Here is a 6,000-nt window from a genome sequence, read left to right as displayed (position 1 = left end):
CGAGGCCGAGGAGGGGTGCCCTCGGGGCTCCGGGGGCCGGGGCGAGGCTGGGCGCGGGGCGGCGGGGCCCTCGGGAAAACGGAGGGGCGCGGCCCCTCGCGGTGGGGGCGGGGTGCCCCGGGGCGAGCCTGGGGGGCTGCAGGCGCGGCGGCGGGGCCCGCGGGGGGCTGTCGCGAGCCGCCTCCCTGAGCGCGCCACCTCTGGGGCCCCCCGCCGCGCCGCCCCGCTCCTCCCTGAAAGTTGACGGAGTTCCCAGGGGGGCCGCGGAGCCGTTCGGTCTATTCCTCCAGCGTCGCGAATCTCGGGGGTCTCCCCGCTCGGTAGACCGCCAGTGCGGGGGGCGTCCGGCCCTGTGGTCTCACTTAAAAGTTCCCCCACTTCTGCTTCGGTGGGGAAGGTTGGTTCGCCGGGGCGGGAGGTAGGGGTCTGAACTCTCCCGCGGGGATGTCGGCGGTAGGTTGTGTGTCTCAGGCTGGCCCGGGCGGTGGCTGGGTTCGAGCACCTGCGGGTGCGGGGAAAGGTCTTGGGAGTGGGGGCTGCAGAAGGGACCCGCTCCTTGCGATCGGGTAGATCCCGCCGCTCAGGGGGCGCAGGGTGAGATGGAAACTTTGCCTTTGGGTTCGATGTCATCTGTTTTTAGACGGTTGAGGATTAAAGATCAGTGATATTGCAGACAAGTTTTGGGAAAGGTGAGCATTTTCTGAATTAGCATTTCCTCCCTCCCCCTGGGAAAGTGGGACTATCAAATTCTTGCTCACTCGAACCTTAAATAGGTCCCTGAGCTCTGAAGCTCCTGTCATCGCGATCCAGAAGGGAACCGAGGGTAGACTGAATACACCATCGTGTTAGTTAACCTGTATGTTAGTTTACTATGACATGGGGATTCCAGAAATTGAAATTAGAAAGACCTGCTGTGATGTGTTGACAACTGAATACGTATTTTAAAACTTATATTGTATAACAGTTTTCAAGTTTGTAGCGCAGCGCATTGTGTTTCTCGTGTCTTTCTTGTAACATCCATTACTGTATGACAGTGAGGTTCGCTAAAGCAGTAATTAGGTGTATATTACACAAGAGTACTTTCCCTTTAAGAATCCAGCTGCGTTGTTTTGGCAACTGCTAAGTAGTCTAGTTGTCAGTTTTAAAATCTATGTTACCTTGGCAGTACTTGGACAGTCTGAGGAAAAGGTAAACAAAGTAGTGTTTTTTTTTTTTTTTTTTAACATACTAAAATGGCATTTCTTTTCCTGTGAATTTAGGAAATGAGGATGAAGTAACAATTAATGCTATTATGACATTTGTATATATACTTTCGTCTTGTTTTTGAATATTTTTTGGAGATCTCGTGACTATTTTTTTCTTGTAAGTGGCAACTTTTAGGGAGACATACTCCCTTAAAGATGATTTAAATTATAGTAAATGTAATATTATACAAATGGAGTGTTTACTGGGACATATGTGTATGTTGTATAAGACAATAAAATTAGTATTTGTTGTCGATTAATTGAGTTGGAATTACTTTTTTCTTGTTGCAAAAGTTGAGAGGATAATGTTAAAATCGTGAAAGCACTTTGAAAAGCTAAAACTGGCTATTTGCATGCTTACAGACTATATACTAATAGTTCTTATTGTAAGAAGGTTTCCAAAGATATTTATGTATTAAAACAGTCAGTGTTTGTGAAGAGTGGTGACCTCTAAATTCAACTGTACTTACTCATTTTCTTCAGTTCATATTGTTGCTACACATAAGATCATAGTCTTTCATGAAGGTAAAATTGCACTTTAAGATTTTAAATTGAAGAACTAGTGATCAGAGAAAGGGATAGCTTTCTGAGGTTTAAAAATGATTGTAATGTCAGCATGCTGAATTATGCCTTGAGAATAATTTAATTCTCTATAAAGTTTTTATGTTTTCACAACAGGTAAATAACAGGGTTTTTTGTTTTTGTTATTTTTTATTTATTTTGGTTTTGGTAAATGTAGTTGGGAATAAACTACATTTTTAAAATGTTTTTTAAATGTTTTTTAAATGTTGAATTGCTTCAAATGCTGATTCTGGTTTTTTGGTTTTTTTTTTTTTTTTCATTACAGCTTTATATTTGAGGGTGAAGTTTGCTAGTGTAGTTAAATCTTAGTAGATTGTCTTCTGATTTAGAAGAGTCCACAGTCAGATTTGTTTTGGGGAAGTAGCATGCTTGTCAGTCTGTTTGGAAAACCCTCAGTTTTCCTCTTGCATCTTTTAGTCTGCTAAGAAGAGGATTTCATTGTAACACTCAGTGATGAAATCATGGATTTTCTGAGGCATTTAAATTTCAAACATTGTGTCTTATATCATACTCCCGCTTTAAAGATAAGCTCAAGGTTCATAGCAATGTTACAAAATCTAGTGCCAAGCTTTTTAAACACTGAAGGGGCTAGGAGAATACTGCTTTTTGTATTGAAAATGATCATTATTGCCTTTTCCCAAGATTATAAACATTTGTAAATGTGGTCTTTATAAATTGAGACATGATTTCTTTTCCAGTTTAAGTAGTTAAAGAAGAATAAATAGGGAAATTGAATTTTTAAGATAGATAATATCATGAAAGGATTCTGACTTGCAAACCTTGAGAAAGGCCTTTTTTTTTTTTTTTAATAGTCAGGTCTTGATTTAGATGCTAACTTTACTACTGACAAAATTAATGAAATAACATCAGTAAAATGGAAAAGAGTTGTGCCACCTGTCCCATGGCAATAGAATTTAAATGAGATGGGTTCATAGCTCACTGCTATGAGCCTTGATGTACAAGAGTGCACCTTACCCTGACTTCTCCTTCCTTCTTGCTTCCATGGATCTTTTTCCATGACCATTTTGTATGTAAGCTAGCATGAGAATGCTCTGTGACACAAAGGACTTGGTACTGGAGAATGCTCATGTGTGTATTTTGATAAACTACCCCAGTGTCGGTGTCAGTTCACACTCAGGACATCTGTACAGTGTTTACTGGACTAGTTTACTTTAGGTTTTTGATCTGCAATTATGAATTGCTTCTAGTTTCACTCTGCCCTAATTTTGTTTTGAATTAGATCTGAATATAAGTAATTTTCTAATTCTTCAGTGAGTTAAGTCTTGTATTATTTATTAGAGCTCTTTTCAAGATGTGGTCTTTAACATTTGAAATCAGAAAAAATGTATTTATTCAACCTACCTGAAATAAATATAATTGAAATAGCTTTTCATTAGTAAGTAGTCTATAATTTTTTCATTCTTCATTTGCCTGGTCTGTGAAGCTAAATGACTTCATTTGTATTTATTTTATCTGTGTACCCTCTTCCAGTTTACTATAATTAAATAATGTAAGCTCATTTGTTAATTACAAAGTATTACATTGCAGCATAGGATCTGTACTGGCATTAATTTAATAAATATTTTTATATTAATTTTAATATATTTTAGCAATATTTCTATTAACTGAACCTAATTGATAAATATCACATTTAATTTAATGTGGGGTGCCTTAAAGGTAACTAAAGGTAAAAATCACAAGTATCTAAGTTTAAAACATTAGACCCTCTGTGGGATGGAATACCATTATTTATATAGTGCTTTTTAGTAGTAGGTAATTTACTAACGCTAGTTAACACTTGGTGTTATTCTTGGTTTATTCTTATTTTATGTATTTGCATACATTTGTCTATGTACTACATGCATGCCTGATGACTGTGGCAGAGAGCACTTTCCTAACATTGGTGAAAAATCAGACATTAGTCACTTTGCTAGCAAATATCAGTCAAGGCATATCTTTTCTTAAATGGATCAAACCCAGGGTATCACTAATGTGAGTCAGGTGCTCTATACCACAGCCACATACAGCCTTCAAAGCAAGCACATCTTCTAATGGTTGTTTCAAATTAAATGTTAGTTTCTTTTCTAAACAGAAATACAGACTTTGTGGATTAAAAAAAAGTCCGTAAAAGTTTTGTGCTTTGAGTATGTTTTCAGTAATGGATGGTGAATTTGTGTTACATGAGCTGGTCCTTTTCCCTTGTTTTGTGACCAGCAGCATGCATTTGCGGTTTTGACTTGGGTTTGTTTGAGGTATGACTCTGAGCAAAGACCTACTTTATATTTGACCTGTTAAGATAACTTGTAATATGGACTTACTGAAAACAAGTTACTCTCTCTGGCATTGCTTAATGTTGTATTTGCCTGTCTCACTTTTGGCTCTTATTCCTAGAAGTTTATCTACTATATAAGATTAGAATGTATTTCTAAAATTCAGATCAGTGTGCCAGTTCTCCCTTTAAAAATTTATTTTATGTGTACTTTGGCTGCATATGTATGTATACCATGTGTATCCTCAGTGGTTGAAGAGGTGTTGGATCCTCTGGAATTGGTGTTAAGGATGGTTGTAGGCCGCCATGTGGATGCTGTGTATAGGAATAGTTCCTCTCTGCAAGAGCAGTAAGTACATTTAACAACAGAGAACCATCGCTACACCTATATGCCAGTTCTTTAAAACCAAAAACAGAAAAAAAAAAAAACCCAAAACTTTGAAGGTGCATGAAAGATCAGTAGAGGGACTGTAAGGCAAGGTTAAGAGACTGCCCTTTAAAATCAGACTGTTAAGTGAAAATAAACAGTCTACTTAGTGTTCTTTGAGAAGTCCTCTATATGTTTGAGGCTTGTTCATTGTATAAAGTATGAATCATAACATTGACTCCATAGAGTTGTTTAGAGGATTCAGTAAGATGTGTGAGTATTGTAGAATGACTGATTTTATAGCATGCAGTAATTTACCCTGCACTGTTATTTTTCTGCTACTGTGGCTGCAGTTGTTAGTCAATGGCTTACCTAATAAGATCCTTCCATTTCAGACATTCCAGATATACCTCAGCCATTAACCTTTGGTTTCTCTGCGTTAGCCTAGACCAGCTGTGTGCTCTTCATTCAAATAGCCATGTGTTTTCAAGGTGATGACTCCTACATTTTAACTTTCTAGCTTAGAGTTCTCCTGAGCTTGCTGTCTACTTAGACATCTATTTAGAATCTTAAACATAATATAGCTGAAATAGAGCCAGATTTCCCTCTCCGTTATTCCTTATTCCTTTTTCCCTTTCTTCTTCCTCTTCCTCCTCCTTATCTCTTCCTCTTCTTTCTTCCACCATCTTGTGTTTCTTCTGGTCTTCTCTACCTTAGTACATTACCTCATTCAAGCCAGAAATAAAATATTCTTGTTCATTCTCAGATCTAATTCACCCACAAGTCCCGTTCTTCACGATTTATCTTTAGCGCATCTTTTAGTCTCGTTTCTTCATTCTAAGCTACTGTCTTTTATGTAATTTACTCCACTAGCTTCCTGTGAGCTTTCCCACCACCTTCACACCTGCTCCCTCATTTTTGAGACAAACCTAGGCTGGTCTTGAACTTGCCATGTAGGAGGATGACATTGAGTTCCTGATCCTCCAGCTTTCATCCCTCAAGTGCTTGGAACTCAAGGTGGAATTTGGAGGCAGGAACTGAAGTAGAAACCATGAAGGGATGTTGCTTACTGGCTTGCAGTCCATGGCTTGCTCAGCCTGCTTTTGTTTGCATATCTTTTTGTTTTTTGAGACATGGTTTCTCTGAAACAGCCCCAGGTCTCCTGGAGCTCGGTCTGTAGATCAGTCTGCCCTCGAACTCACAAGAGATCCCCCTGCCTCTGCTTCCTGAGTGCTGGAATAAAAGGCATATGCCACCACTGCCTGGCACAGCCATCCTGCCTGCCTGCCGTCTTGTCTTGTCTTGTCTTGTCTTGTCTGTCTGTCTGTCTGTCTGTCTGTCTGTCTGTCTGTATTTCCTTCTTATAAATGAATGTCTATCTTTCTAGATACACGAATGTTTTGTGTGCACGTATACCTGCATGCCTGGATTAGATATCTTTATAGATGGTTGTGAGCCACCATGTAGTTGCTGGGAATTGAACTCAGGACCTCTAAAAGAATAGCCAGTGCTCTTAACTGCTGAGGCATCTCACTGCC

The 6,000-nt window shown here is 39.4% G+C and overlaps 1 protein-coding gene across 7 annotated transcripts in view; it reads left to right on the top strand.

The window, feature by feature from the left end:
• Mef2a (myocyte enhancer factor 2A) overlaps window positions 1-6,000 on the top strand; it is a 123,406-nt gene that overhangs the window by 745 nt on the left and 116,661 nt on the right. The gene's annotated exons all lie outside the window — the stretch shown is intronic.

The sequence above is a fragment of the Mastomys coucha genome, unplaced genomic scaffold (assembly GCF_008632895.1).
Source record: "Mastomys coucha isolate ucsf_1 unplaced genomic scaffold, UCSF_Mcou_1 pScaffold21, whole genome shotgun sequence".
Taxonomy (NCBI): Eukaryota; Metazoa; Chordata; class Mammalia; order Rodentia; family Muridae; genus Mastomys; species Mastomys coucha.
Note: the sequence above shows the minus strand (reverse complement) of the source record. Positions and strands in the feature narration are given on the sequence as shown.